The 16,547-nt window shown below is 38.1% G+C and overlaps 1 long non-coding RNA gene across 1 annotated transcript in view; it reads right to left on the bottom strand.

Annotated features, from left to right (window-relative positions):
• Positions 1–14,815, bottom strand: part of LOC111982162 (uncharacterized) — a 21,510-nt gene extending 6,695 nt beyond the window's left edge. The window contains exons 1-2 of the long non-coding RNA XR_002879673.3: positions 14,623–14,815; positions 14,319–14,408 (exon numbers count right to left, since the gene is read on the bottom strand). This is a non-coding gene — a long non-coding RNA (uncharacterized lncRNA). The remainder of the gene's footprint in view (positions 1–14,318; positions 14,409–14,622) is intronic.
• Positions 14,816–16,547: the final 1,732 nt, after the last annotated feature.

Below are 16,547 nucleotides of genomic sequence, written 5' to 3'. Positions count from 1 at the left end.
AAAATGTCACGCCATGGTAAGTCTACACGAAACACAGATCTTATTTGAAGTCTTTCTAAAATCCCCTATGTGAAAAACGAATGGTGGAAAAACAATTGGAACCATTTCCCTGTTTGACCTCTAGGTCTTATGGGTATTATGACTCATACTGTGGTAAACTATTGACAGGCACAACTCAGGCCTGTACTCTACACCAGTGTGACATAACCAACCAGAGCTGCAATAGGGCTATACCAAATAAACCATTGCCATATATGGATCTGTGCCACACACTTTGAACTGGACTGTAGCTGCATCTGTTTTGAAAGTGAATGCTTCCTAGAAGAGAACAAAACATGTGCATTTCAAGCCATCTTTGAAAAGCGAGTCTTAAAGGGGCAGTGTTGTATTTAGAGACAGGCTTGAATAAGCTAAGGAGACAATAGGCAGGGAGTAGAATATTTTGTCTGATTCTCTGTAATAATGGTATGGGGGGAAAAAAATGAATTTTATTTTGTAAAGTGGTTTCTTGCATCAAACAACAACAAAATGTTCAGTCACCTCCTTGTCTGAAGGACAAATGGATAAACAGGTTCATGTCAAGCTCTGCATGTTTTTTTCAAAAGTCTTATGGAATGTAGACCTACACTGAACACCACACATTGGCTGCTACTATAAGCTGAATGATAGAACAGCTATTTCCATGGTAAAATGTTATGGGWTGCATTTTCTCCATTGTTCTTTATGTTAGGCCACTCTGGTAGCCTCCATTATGATCAAATAGCCACACTAGCCTACTTGACCACTGTTAGAACTGTAACTTAAAGCAGGTACAGCCTCAGTGTTCACAATAAACATGCGCCAGAACTTTCAGAAGTTCTGTGCAGCAGACCTGAAATTTGTCATTGCCGATTTGAGGGAGCATTGCTGGACATTGTACTTGCAAATATAGTTCAGATGTTGTACTTGTAGTTTCATCTGACTGGTAGCTTAGCAGGTAGAGTACGGGACTATAGAACTTTCAGGGACATGAATTCGAATTCAAATTCTTCGAATTCTTTTAAAGGCACACTTTTTAAAAAATGTGAAACCACACTTTCTGCAAATTTTTGTTAAAAAAAGTGTTTATTTAGTATACAGTAGTATAAGCTTCTGTCTTAAGCATCCTAAATAATGCCATAGATTCTGTTTTTTTTAAATGATCAACTGTAAGGCAAAAAATGGAAGCATGATGTCAATCTGGTTTCCAACTGATTTGTAAGCTACTAAAGCCAACCATMTACTGCTGCGCCACAGAGTTTTGCTGGAAATAGTGGGGGGAAAACATCTGTGGCGCAGCAGTAAATGCTGCTATTTATTGTTGACCAGCAGATGTCACTAAAGTGCATTGTGAACCGATAATGAATCTCTGAGTAATGAACCGTTTTTCTGCACAATTTGGTGAAAGCCTTCAGAAATCCTTGATTATTATTAATTATTGGCCTAGTAAGTGGCCTATATTTACCCTAATGCAGTGGTGTTAGGAAACTCCTGGTTTATACAGGCCACATCAGGCCTGCAAGTCGCATTATACTGATTATGTGTAATTCCTATTGGAATCCAGCCAGAGTTAGGATATCCACATTTTTTTATTCACCCTCAACCTACATTCAGAATGACTGTCAGGATTAGGAAACCTGATTTTAAAAAATCACTACCTAAATAAATTAAACCAGAACAACCATTTCAGTAATGGTCCAATAAATCTAAGTAACTGATTGGATTAGTTCATAAAAATTTATGTTATTTATCTTTGTGTAGCATAAGATTAATCAATCAATCAATGTACATGCAAAAACACATATGAAAATTAATCAAAAAAAAAACTTCCTGCAGTAGAGCATGCTTGGAAATATGATAATGATGGGTGTGGTTTTGATGGGACTATTTTACTCTCCACAGTGTAAAACAATAACTCTGGTTATTAACTCCAACACTGGGGGTTATTTTACACCACTGAGTGTTAATATCACTCTTACAGAGTGATTGTAAACACTACAAATGTTACACTGACAAATCAACACTGGCCAATTTGCTGTGTATTATGTCTATCATTTGATGCATCTCAAATGGCATCCTATTCCCTATACTGCACTATACTTTTGACCAGTGCAGTATAGGGGATAGGGTGCAGGCTCTGGTCAAAAGTTGTGCACTATATAGAGGAGGGGGTGCAATTTGGGACATAACAATAGTCAAGGTCATATGATGTCCTGTGTTGTTTTCTCTACAGACTGGGAACTACCCGAAGGMTCCTGAGGGAGACGGTATGGATACAGGGTTTCAACAGAACCACSTGCCTCKTCAATACACTGCCTGAGAAACGGGCCTGTGAATCCAWTGCTATTTTTCTTGCTGAAATCATGTTCTTATGTAGACCTATGTTTCCGATGCAAGCCAGGCAATGGTTAGCWGCACCACATCACTGATCTGAATAATTTGACAGTTAAATACTGTTAGTGTATRGTAATGTTATYTATGATKTTTTGGCTACTATATGGTTAARATTTTTATGTTTTTTCTGTCTCTCATAATTTTCTATAGAAAAATAGTAGCCTTCAMTTATCAACAAAAATCAACCACAGTGTATCCTTTGTCAATGTTTGTAAATGACATGGGCCTATAATGATGACATTTATTGCAAATACATATCACTGAATAAACTGGAAAAAAATGACAAAAAAAATCGAGTTTGGAGTCACTTTTGTCTTCTGTAGGGTACAATGTAAGTAATGACAAAGTAAGAAAGTAAATACATTMATATTTTCGGAAGAGTGGTTGAAGGGTCTGAAAACATCTTGATAAGGAGGGAGCGTTGGATGTTTGCATTGGGCATTAAATCCTTTCTGTATTGAGTTTGTGCAATATTAAGCCTGGAGCCGAGGCTAGTGCAATACGCCTATTGGGTAAATCTATTTAAATTCAATCACTTTTTGACAACACTTTTTGATTTGAACGAAAGCTTCCATACATTGTAAGAAGTGCTCAGAAAGCTACTTTTTGGACCTGAATGCCAAAACATTCAAGAGATAAAGGTGCTCAAAGTTGATCCATTTTGCATACCCCACCATACCATGAGAAATGCATGTCTTCATCACTGGAAAAGTTAAATGTTTGAGATTGATATCATTTAAAATCTTGTTAACAGGGTTATCAAACAAAAAAAATCCCAATTATGTAAAAAAGAAATGTTATCCTCAATTATCTAAAAAGGCATAAATTCAGATACGTTTTTCACATACTGTTTGTTGTGGCTTAGACCCGATTTGACATCATCTAAGATTTTTGTGTTGTGCACGCCATCAGTTGAGACACATCCGACTCTTGAATACAGGGTGGGTGTCATGTTTTGGCTGATCAATGTATACTAAATGGGAATAACGTAGACATTTCAACTTTCAAATGGTACCACAAAGATTGTTGGAGGTCTACACATCAGAGCATGTTGACTTGAATGGAAATGTATGTTTTAAATTATACTGTCAATCCTCCATAGACAAGCTATTGAAATCATAGAAATATAGATATTAGAATAGACATGACCATTTAAGTTGACATTCGATGGTGYGTGYACCGGCAGTCATCTTTGTAGTAGTTACCCAAACMTAAAATGTKAATTAAAATTCAATTTCAATGGTGTACCAGCTAGGTCTATTCTATGGATTATATTTCTATGATTGAAATGACACCAACCCTGTCTTAAGGATCATGGGGTGTCCCAACCAATAGCGGGCATAATACAAAAACCTCTGATTTTTTTTAAAGCAAACAAAGCTACTGTACAACATATGCGAATATTAATCAAATCGGAGTTTACAAGTTTTTAGATAATTTACCTTAAAGATGCATTATGCAGAAATCGTTCCGCCATGTCCTGGTTACTAAAATTCTAATAGTTTGCCTAATTTCACTTTATGTGACGAAACAAGCAAATATAGTGTATAGAATCATTGTACCATGTAAACCGCTGTGAAATATATTTTCCATAGACAAAAATAATGTACTTTCAGCTGACTGAAGCTGATGTACAAAAGACGCAAAAATGAAACTTGAGAATGGAAGCATAGAATAGTCCACATAGAACAGATCTACCAGTTCTTAGATTTGCTTTCAATGAGAATGACAGATCTATAACACACATTTCTATGTGAATTTGGTCCAGTTACCCAAAATGTTACATATTGCAGCTTTAAAGGTTTAAAATATTATTTTTTTCAAGAAATAATTAAATAGTTTGACAACACTGTTTGTAAGCTTTTAAATTATATCAAACTCAAACTCCAGTAATAACGACATTGATGTCTCATGGTATGGTGGGGTATGCAAAATGGCTCAATTTTGAGCACCATTATCTCATGAATGTTATGGCATTCAGGACCACTTATTCCATGGGAAAACATGTATGGAAAGTTGTGTTTAAATCAAAYGGGATGCTGTCAAAAGGTGATTGCAGTAGGGTAAATRCCRRTGAATTCAWACAAGGCAACAATAAACATGTCGTCCCCCATGAATGATGCGTTCTCCCTTGGGCCAATTGAGATATTGCGTGTGACTAACAAATGTCAGTTATCGTGTGTGACCACAGATTATGCATAATATTGACCAGATACTCAAGTGACCACCCTAACAATGAAAATAAACGTCTTCAAAAATGGATAACCCTAAAATTAAAGAGTACACTTTCTATCCAAACAGGCACAACATATTCTCCCGAATCGATTTTGTATGGTTATCTACTCTATTTTCCTGATTAAATTCAATACATGAGCCTATCTGATCATCATAATTATTACTGCCAGATAAATATTTCAGAATCTTCTAAAAGAGCAAGAAGATGGCGCTTTAATGTTTCCTTTCTACAAAATCCTACTTTCTGTGAACAATTTGAAATTGAATTGAATGAATTTATAATGATGAACAAAAATTCAGTCGATGATCCTTGCATTTTATGGGATGCCATTAAAGGTTATATTTAAAACAATCAGTAGCGACCCGTAATTCAGGGCAGAACCCCACATTTTTTGCAATTTATTTTTAGAAAAGAAAAAAAAAAWATATATATATATATATACACATTTTTTGCAATTTCTTTTTAGATTTTTTTAAAATATATATACAGTTGAAGTCGGAAGTTTACATACACCTTAGCCAAATACATTTAAACTCAGTTTTTCACAATTCCTGACATTTAATCCTAGTAAAAATTCCCTGTATTAGGTCAGTTAGGATCACCACTTTAATTTAAGAATGTGAAATGTCAGAATAATAGTAGAGAGAATTATTTATTTCAGCTTTTATTTCTTTCATCACATTCCCAGTGGGTCAGAAGTTTACATACAGTCAATTAGTATTTGGTAGCATTGCCTTTCAATTGTTTAACTTGGGTCAAACATTTCAGGTAGCCTCCCACAAGCTTCCCACAATAAGTTGGGTGAATATTGGCCCATTCCTCTTGACAGAGCTGGTGTAACTGAGTCAGGTTTGTAGGCCTCCTTGCTCGCACACGCTTTTTCAGTTCTACCTACAAATGAGATTATAGATTATGGTGGAATGGAAATACCTTTTACACTCTAAATAAATTTGGCTTTGGCTCCAACTTCATGACTTGGATAAGACTTCTGTACTCATCCCCTCAAGCCTCTGTCAGGACTAATAACACTCAGTCAGATTGCTTCCCTTTGCAACGATCGACACGCCAGGGTTTCCCTTTAAGTCTCTTACTGTTTGCGCTTGACATAGAACCACTTGCAATAGCACTTCGCTCCAAGCCCCCATCAAAGGTATAGTCAGATACGGACACGAACACAAACTGTCTTTATATGCAGATTTATTATTATACACATCCAATCATTCTGTCTCTGTTCCTGCTGCCCTTGCCACCTTCGCATCCTTTGGTCACTTATCAGGGTATAAACTGAATCTCAGTAAAAGCGAATTGATGCCGCTTAATATGGCCGCAAAAAATTCCCCTTTACATAACTTGCCATTTAAAATTGCTCACAATATTTTGATTTATTTTGGGGTACATGTTACAATCAGATTTGAAAACCTTTTCACCTCTTTTAACCCGTACCTAGGACGATTTGGAACTCTGGTCTTTGCTACACCTCTCCTTAGTCGCAATAATTAATTCTATTAAAATGAATACTCTCCCTAAATTCTTATACAGTATCTCTCAGTGCCTTCCAATTTTTCTTCCCAATACATTTTTCAGAAAGATCGACGGCGTAATAATACCCTTTTATATGAGACAAAAAGCCCCCAGGATACAAAAACAGCTTTTGCAGAGGCCCAAACTAGACAGTGGTCTAGCTCTACCGGATTTCAGATTCTATTATTGGGCCGCTAACCTTAGGATCATTCAGTACTGGTTTCAGAGTAGAGATATTCCCACCCCCAATTTGGCTAGAGATGGAGGCCGCCTCATCTATACCGACATCATTGTCTTCCCTCACTCACTCCTCCGTTACAGACTCTCACGCCTCCTTCACCCCAAAAATATGTGTCAAAACAACATTGAAGATCTGGAATCAATTTAGGCGCCACTTTGGGTTTCAGACAACCTCTTATTTGGCTCCGGTAGCCTCAAACCCAGCTTTTCCCCCATCTATGGTTGACGGTGCTTTCTCAACATGGTCTAGTCTCGGTATTAAAAGATTCAGGGATCTGTATATTAACAATACATTTAGTACGTTTGAACAATTCTCAGCTAAATTTGGTCTCCCCAGACATCATTGCTTTAGCTTCTTACAAGTCCGGAGTTATGTCCACAGCATAGATCCAGGATTCCCCACCCTTCCTGGTGAAACACAGTTCGACACATTTCTTATCCGACCTTCTACTCTGAAAGGCAACTTGTCAATAATCTATAGTCAAATTGGCTCACTACAAACCATCTCACAAACCATCTCAAACCATCTCATACAAACCATACACACCTGTTTGTATGCAGATTTATTAACTCAATGATATATATATATTTTTTACATTGATCGCAAAGTGATATGTGACACATATTAATGGCAAAATAACATGCAAAACAGGCAAGCCCCCCCCCCCCTATTTAAAAAATATATATAATATAAACTTGTTTTTCAACCACTCCACAAATGTATTTTTAACAAACTATAGTTTTGGCAAGTCGGTTAGGACATCTACTTTACGCATGACACAGGTAATTTTTCCAACAATTGTTTACAGACAGATTATTTCACTTAAAATTCACTGTATCACAATTCCAGTGGGTCAGAAGTTTACATAAACTAAGTTGACTGTGCCTTTAAACAACTTAGAAAATTCCAGAAAAGTATGTCATGGCTTTAGAAGCTTCTGATATGCTAATTGACATCATTTGAGTCAATTGGAGGTGTACCTGTGGATGTATTTAAGGCCTTCCTTCCAACTCAGTGCCTCTTTGCTTGACATCATGGCAAAATCAAAAGAAATCAGCCAAGACCTCAGAAAACAAATTGTAGACCTCCACAAGTCTTGTTAATCATTGGGAGCAATTTCCAAATGCCTGAAGGTACCACGTTCATCTGTACAAACAATTGTACGCAAGTATAAACACCATGGAACGACGCAGCCTTCATAGCGCTCAGGAAGGAGACGCATTCTGTCTCCTAGAGATGAACGTACGTTGGTGCAAAAAGTGCAAATCAATCCCAGAACAACAGCAAAGGACCGTGTGAAGATGCTGGAGGAAACAGGTAGAAAATTATCTATATCCACAGTAAAACTAGTCCTATATCGACATAACCTGAATGTCCGCTTAGCAAGGAAGAAGTCACTGCTCCAAAACCGCCATAAAATAGCCAGACTACGGTTTGCAACTGCACATGGGGACAAAGATGGTACTTTTTGGAGAAATATCCTCTGGTCTGATGAAACAAAAATAGAACTGTTTGGCCATAATGACCATCGTTATGTTTGGAGGAAAAAGGGGGAGGCTTGCAAGCCGAAGAACACCATCCCAACTGTGAAGCACGGGGGTGGCAGCATCATGTTGTGGGGGTGCTTGCTGCAGGAGGGACTAGTGCACTTCACAAAATAGATGGCATCCTGAGGGAGTAAAATTATGTGGATATATTGAGGCAACATCTCAAGACATCAGTCAGGAAGTTAAAACTAGGTCGCAAATGGACAATGACCACAAGCACACTTCCAAAGTTGTGGCAAAATGGCTTAAGGACAACAAAGTCAAGGTATTGCAGTGGCCATCACAAAGCTCTGATCTCAATCCTATAGACAATTTGTAGGTAGAACTGAAAAAGTGTGTGCGAGCAAGGAGGCCTACAAACCTGACTCAGTTACACCAACCCAACTTATTGTGGGAAGCTTGCGGGAGGCTACCTGAAATGTTTGACCCAAGTTAAACAATTGAAAGGCAATGCTACCAAATACTAATTGACTGTATGTAAACTTCTGACCCACTGGGAATGTGATGAAAGAAATAAAAGCTGAAATAAATWATTCTCTCTACTATTATTCTGACATTTCACATTCTTAAAATAAAGTGGTGATCCTAACTGACCTAATACAGGGAATTTTTACTAGGATTAAATGTCAGGAATTGTGAAAAACTGAGTTTAAATGTATTTGGCTAAGGTGTATGTAAACTTCCGACTTCAACTGTATATATATATTTATTTTCTTTTTTTCTAAAAAGAAATTGCAAAAAATGTGGGGCTCAAAACAGGTCCCATCTGCCCTGAATTACGGGTCGCCACTGATTGTTTTAAATATAACCTTTAATGGCATCCCATAAAATGCAAGGATCATCGACTGAATTTTTGTTCATCATTATAAATTCATTCAATTCAGTTTCAAATCGTTCACAGAAAGTAGGATTTTGTAGAAAGGAAACATTAAAGCGCCATCTTTTTGCTCTTTTAGAAGATTCTGAAATATTTATCTGGCAGTAATAATTATGATGATCAGATAGGCTCATCTATTGAATTTAATCAGGAAAATAGAGTAGATAATCATACAAAATCGATTCGGGAGAATATTTTGCATAGAAAGTGTACTCTTTAATTTTAGTGTTATCCATTTTGAAGACGTTTATTTTCATTGTTAGGGTGGTCACTTGAGTATCTGGTCAATATTATGCATAATCTGTGGTCACACACGATAACTGACATTTGTTAGTCACACGCAATATCTCAATTGGCCCAAGGGAGAACGCATCATTCATGGGGGACGACATGTTTATTGTTGCCTTGTWTGAATTCAYAGGYATTTACCCTACTGCAATCACCTTTTGACAGCATCCCRTTTGATTTAAACACAACTTTCCATACATGTTTTCCCATGGAATAAGTGGTCCTGAATGCCATAACATTCATGAGATAATGGTGCTCAAAATTGAGCCATTTTGCATACCCCACCATACCATGAGACATCAATGTCGTTATTACTGGAGTTTGAGTTTGATATAATTTAAAAGCTTACAAACAGTGTTGTCAAACTATTTAATTATTTCTTGAAAAAAATAATATTTTAAACCTTTAAAGCTGCAATATGTAACATTTTGGGTAACTGGACCAAATTCACATAGAAATGTGTGTTATAGATCTGTCATTCTCATTGAAAGCAAATCTAAGAACTGGTAGATCTGTTCTATGTGGACTATTCTATGCTTCCATTCTCAAGTTTCATTTTTGCGTCTTTTGTACATCAGCTTCAGTCAGCTGAAAGTACATTATTTTTGTCTATGGAAAATATATTTCACAGCGGTTTACATGGTACAATGATTCTATACACTATATTTGCTTGTTTCGTCACATAAAGTGAAATTAGGCAAACTATTAGAATTTTTCGCAACCAGGACATGGCGGAGCGATTTCTGCATAATGCATCTTTAAGGTAAATTATCTAAAAACTTGTAAACTCCGATTTGATTAATATTCGCATATGTTGTACAGTAGCTTTGTTTGCTTTAAAAAAAATCAGAGGTTTTTGTATTATGCCCGCTATTGGTTGGGACACACCATGATCCTTAATACAGGGTTGGTGTCATTTCAATCATAGAAATATAATCCATAGAATAGACCTAGCTGGTACACCATTGAAATTGAATTTTAATTMACATTTTAKGTTTGGGTAACTACTACAAAGATGACTGCCGGTRCACRCACCATCGAATGTCAACTTAAATGGTCATGTCTATTCTAATATCTATATTTCTATGATTTCAATAGCTTGTCTATGGAGGATTGACAGTATAATTTAAAACAMARATTRCCATTCAAGTCAACATGCTCTGATGTGTAGACCTCCAACAATCTTTGTGGTACCATTTGAAAGTTGAAATGTCTACGTTATTCCCATTTAGTATACATTGATCAGCCAAAACATGACACCCACCCTGTATTCAAGAGTCGGATGTGTCTCAACTGATGGCGTGCACAACACAAAAATCTTAGATGATGTCAAATCGGGTCTAAGCCACAACAAACAGTATGTGAAAAACCTATCTGAGTTTATGCCTTTTTAGATAATTGAGGATAACATTTTTTTTTTATACATAATTGGGATTTTTTTTGTTTGATAACCCTGTTAACAAGATTTTAAATTATATCAATCTCAAACATTTAACTTTTCCAGTGATGAAGACATGCATTTCTCATGGTATGGTGGGGTATGCAAAATGGATCAACTTTGAGCACCTTTATCTCTTGAATGTTTTGGCATTCAGGTCCAAAAAGTCACTTTCTGAGCACTTCTTACAATGTATGGAAGCTTTCTTTCAAATCAAAAAGTGCTGTCAAAAAGTGATTGAATTTAAATAGATTTATCCAATAGACCTATTGAACTAGCCTCGGCTCCAGGCTTAATATTGCACAAACTCAATACAGAAAGGATTTAATGCCCAATGCAAACATCCAACGCTCCCTCCTTATCAAGATTGTTTTCAGACCCTTCAACCACTCTTCCGAGAAATATAAATGTATTTACTTTCTACTTTGTCATTACTTACATTGTACCCTACAGAAGACAAAAGTGACTCCAAACTCGATTTTTTTTGTCATTTTTTTCCAGTTTATTCAGTGATATGTATTTGCAATAAATGTCATCATTATAGGCCCATGTCATTTACAAACATTGACAAAGGATACACTGTGGTTGATTTTTGTTGATAACTGAAGGCTACTATTTTTCTATAGAAAATTATGAGAGACAGAAAAAACATAAAAATGTTAACCATATAGTAGCCAAAAGATCATATATAACATTACGATACACTAACAGTATTTAACTGTCAAATTATTCAGATCAGTGATGTGGTGGCAGCTAACCATTGCCTGGCTTGCATCGGAAACATAGGTCTACATAAGAACTGATTTCAGCAAGAAAAATAGCATTGATTCACAGGCCCGTTCTCAGGCAGTGTATTGAGGAGGCAGGTGGTTCTGTTGAAACCCTGTATCCATACCGTCTCCCTCAGGAACCTTCGGGTAGTTCCCAGTCTGTAGAGAAAACAACACAGGACATCATATGACCTTGACTATTGTTATGTCCCAAATTGCACCCCCTCCTCTATATAGTGCACTACTTTTGACCAGAGCCTGCACCCTATCCCCTATACGGCACGGTCAAAAATATATTGCAGTATAGGGAATAGGATGCCATTTGAGATGCATCAAATGATAATAAATGAGCAAATTGGCCAGTGTTGATTTCAGTGTAACATTTGTAGTGTTTACAATCACTCTGTAAGTGATATTAACACCCCAGTGGTGTAAAAATAACCCCCAGTGTTGGAGTTAATAACCAGAGTTATTGTTTTACACTGTGGAGAGTAAAATAGTCCCATCAAAACCACACCCATCATTATCATATTTCCAAGCATGCTCTACTGCAGGAAGTTTTTGTTAGGATTAATTTTCATATGTGTTTTTGCATGTACATTGATTGATTGATTGATTAATCTTATGCTACACAAAGATAAATAACATACATTTTTCAGAACTAATCCAATCAGTTACTTAGATTTATTAGACCATTACTAAAATGGTTGTTCTGGTTTAATTTATTTAGGTAGTGTTTAAAAAAAATCAGGTTTCCTAATCCTGACAGTCATTCTGAATGTAGGTTGGGGGTGAATAATTTTTTGGGGGATATCCTAACTCTGGCTGGATTCCAATAGGAATTACACATATTCAGTATAATGAAACTTGCAGGCCTGATGTGGCCTGTAAACCAAGAGTTTCCTAACACCACTGCATTAGGGTAAATCTAGGCCACTTACTAGGCCAATAATTAATAGTGATGGGAAATCTAGGATTTCTGAAGGCTTTCACCAAATTGTGCAGAAAAACGCTTCATTACTCAGAGATTCATTATCGGTTCACAATGCACATTAGTGACATCTGCTGGTCAACAATAAATAGCAGCGTTTGATGAACAGATGTTTTCCCCCCACTATTTTCAGCAAAACTCTGTGGCGCAGCAGTAAATGGTTGTCTTTAGTAGCTTACAAATCAGTTGGAAACCAGATTCACATCATGCTTCCATTTTTTGCCTTCCAGTTGACCATTTAAAAAACTGAATCTATGGCATTATTTAGGATGCTTAAGACAGAAGCTTATACTACTGTATACTAAATAAACACTTTTTTAAACAAACATTTGCAGAAAGTGTGGTTTCACATTAAAAAAAAGTGTGCCTTTACCAGAATTCGACCTCATGCCCTCATGTCCCTGAATGTTCTATAGTCCCGTACTCTACCTGCTAAGCTACCAGTCAGATGAAACTACAAGTACAACATCTGAACTATATTTGCAAGTACAATGTCCAGCAANGTTCTATAGTCCCGTACTCTACCTGCTAAGCTACCAGTCAGATGAAACTACAAGTACAACATCTGAACTATATTTGCAAGTACAATGTCCAGCAATGCTCCCTRAAATCYGCAATGACAAATTTCAGGTCTGCTGCACAGAACTTCTGAAAGTTCTGGCGCATGTTTATTGTGAACACTGAGGCTGTACCTGCTTTAAGTTACAGTTCTAACAGTGGTCAAGTAGGCTAGTGTGGCTATTTGATCATAATGGAGGCTACCAGAGTGGCCTAACATAAAGAACAATGGAGAAAATGCATCCCATAACATTTTACCATGGAAATAGCTGTTCTATCATTCAGCCTACAGTAGCAGCCAATGTGTGGTGTTCAGTGTAGGTCTACATTCCATAAGACTTTTGAAAAAAACATGCAGAGCTTGACATGAACCTGTTTATCCATTTGTCCTTCAGACAAGGAGGTGACTGAACATTTTGTTGTTGTTTGATGTAAGAAACCACTTTACAAAATAAAATTCATTTTTCCCCCCATACCATTATTACAGAGAATCAGACAAAATATTCTACTCCCTGCCTATTGTCTCCTTAGCTTATTCAAGCCTGTCTCTAAATACAACACTGCCCTTTTAAGACTCGCTTTTCAAAGATGGCTTGAAATGCACATGTTTTGTTCTCTTCTAGGAAGCATTCACTTCCCCATTGCTGACTACTGTACAAAGTATCTATAACTGGGCTAAAAATTCACTAACTAGCAAAGGTTATGAACAAATGTGCACACGTGGCTACATTTTAGCCCAGTTATAGATACTTTGTACTTTGACACGTTCAGAGTTAAATGGGGAACACTGCAACAGAGTTAAATCTTTAACACTTTCAAACGTGTTATTTCAAATGTGCTGATATAATTTCCATAGCGTTTCCCTCATATTTGCTTTGTTAAAGTCCCCAGCTACAATAAATGTCGCCTCGGGATATGTGATTTCCAGTTTGCACGAAGTCCAGTGTAGTTCCTTGAGGGCCGTAGTGGTATCGMCTCGAGGGGGAATATACATGGWTCAGTSGGACTCATATGTTGACTGAAAATAGTGTACATTTTACACTTTCAGACTTTCAAAGTTAAATGTATACCATTGATTTTGCTGTGTACAATWAAGCTACATTATACATGCTACAGTATCTACAATTTAAACTGATTACTGGGTTTAGCCTACAGGGTGAGTCAAAATTGTAGTACATAATATTTAATCATTGCAGAATCTCTTTCTTGGCATCCCAAATGACACCCGATTCACTACATACGCCCTGGTCAAAAGGAGTGCACTAAATCAGGAATAGGGTGCCACTTGGGACACACCGTGAATGTTTTAAATGACTCAAGAAACTCAGTTACTAGGACACCGGTGAGATCTTATTTTTATATATTTTTTAAATGATATTCATGTCGAGCCACCTATTTCACATGGTAACCCTGAAATTCAACCGGCCAAGATGTCATACCTCGTAGTTGTTCTGAGGAGGGTAAGGTGCGTTGCTTGGAGTCATGCTGCCATGAGGTACCGGTATTTGATACCCAATGGAGGACACTTGCTAAAAGACAGACATGTCCATTTTAAGTCCATTTCAAGTCTTTGCTTAAACAAAAATACAGTGTATTCATGTAAACATGATAGTAACAGTTTCATTCAGCTTGATTGTTCTCCTCCTGCTATTTGAGGTGCCATGGACACTCAGTGCTCTTACAGTTGCCAGAACATACTTGACTTAGTTTAATATTTATGTTTTACAGTATAGTAAGACTTACATGTATATGTAGATCTGATTCAATGACTTATTCTGTGAGATTTTGTTTCCGAAAGTCTCAAAACTTTACCCTGTATAAAAGCGATACTCTCCCGCTCACTGTCCATGTTCGCTTCCTCATTGAAGAGCTCTACGCGACTGGTTCTTGATTTTCTCCACATGACCAAAGTGATCAGAGAGCATTTCAAGTTATTCTGTACGTAAATCCTAGACACTCCATTTAGTATGATATATTATGTTTCATATGGTTTGTATTGATTTSTGGATGTCCATCGTCCATTTCGTATGATATGTTATGAATTACAATTCACATGATATGTTACGAATTGCAATTTGTGCAATATATTARGAATTTCAATTTGTACAATATGTTACGAATTTGCAAAACGTATGATATGTTACCAGAGCTGACAAGGTAAAAATCTGTCATTCTGCCCCTGAGCAAGGCAGTTAACCCACTGTTCCCCGGGCACCYAAGACGTGGATGTCGATTAAGGCAGCCCTCCAACACTGTCTGCGCTTTAGTTGGACACAAGGGTGCAGAGAGACAACAGGTCAGAAGAACTCTGCACCACKTCAACACAACTCACCACTGGACCCTTCCTACAAGGACAATCCTCCACTCTGGACATCCCGACCATGTGCATTACTGACCATACAATCACTATAAATAACTAGTCCCCTCTTCTTGTTTGCTGTGTGTGCCTGTCTGTTAGGTGTGGCAATAAAGTATAAGTTGTATCCCTGTCTCCTGCTGGTCGTTATCAGTCCTCTTTCCGTGACTCTGGGACAGTTGGCCCTATAACCGAAACCGGCACCTCTATTGGAGACCACCACTTGGTTGTGCTCTTTTTTACAAGCTAACTTGGATAACTCGCTGCAAAGCAAACTAGCTTCGCAATTCTGCCTGCAAAACGGAAGTATTGCTTGTGTAGAAAGAAACCCTCTTTCTACCTCTCGGTCACCTCCGGCTAGCTACTGTAGCTAGCTAGCTAGTGGGACTCGAGTAGCCCACGCCGCTAGGCTCAGGCTAACTGAACACACAATTCTTCCTGCAACATGGTAGCTTTGGTAGCTTTCCCCCTCACCTAGTTAACCTGTGTTCAGTCGCAGGCACTTACTAGACCATCGACCCAGTCACATGGCTTTGCGGTCGCGGGTGTAACCTAACTTAAGGGATTAACACTATCCTAGACCAACCCCTCTAGCTAAGCACTGAGCTAGCTACAGCACACCTTCGGGTATCTGCTAGCTAGCTAACACGTCTCAGCCCTCGTGGCTATAGCGTTCTCTACTGTGCTAACCATTATTAGCCATCAGCCGCTGGGCTTCTTTCTTCACAAGGGCTACCGCTACCCCTACCCAAAATGAGGCTAACACTCAAATCCCAACGTTCTTGTGCTTGTGGTTCAAAGATTGTTAAGAAGGATCCACTCCTTCTATGCATTATCTGCTGGGGAAGGGTGCGTGCCAGGGTGTTGCACTCTGGAATTTGAGTCCTGAAAAAGAGGCTCCAGACTTGTTCGCCTCCCAGCCACCAGCGGACGCTGTGGCTCTTCCCTCCTACGACCAAGCCCAGCTGGGGCTAGAACAAAAAGGTGTAATGGGTTTGTGCTAATATGTCGCATACAGCTTAAGCGAGCCGCCACCGGACATGAGATCAAGTGGCCGGCTCCCCTGAGGAACGGAAACCGAGAAACGGATCTGTACGATGGGAGGACACTTCCCACTAGTACAGCCACCGCGAAGCAACTGCTTCCTGTTGTCCCAGCTTGTCTCCGAAAAACGTTTGTGGGATAAGCCCCTTACTGGCAAGATGCCAATTAAGGATGCCCCGAACTTGGACATGCACAACATGGAGGAATCTGATTTTGCAGCCCTCTCAAGGTGGATCCATCTCTGGCCAACCACATCTACGCCTTGTGC

Source organism: Salvelinus sp. IW2-2015, linkage group LG20 (assembly GCF_002910315.2).
Source record: "Salvelinus sp. IW2-2015 linkage group LG20, ASM291031v2, whole genome shotgun sequence".
Classification (NCBI taxonomy): domain Eukaryota; kingdom Metazoa; phylum Chordata; class Actinopteri; order Salmoniformes; family Salmonidae; genus Salvelinus; species Salvelinus sp. IW2-2015.
Note: the sequence above shows the minus strand (reverse complement) of the source record. Positions and strands in the feature narration are given on the sequence as shown.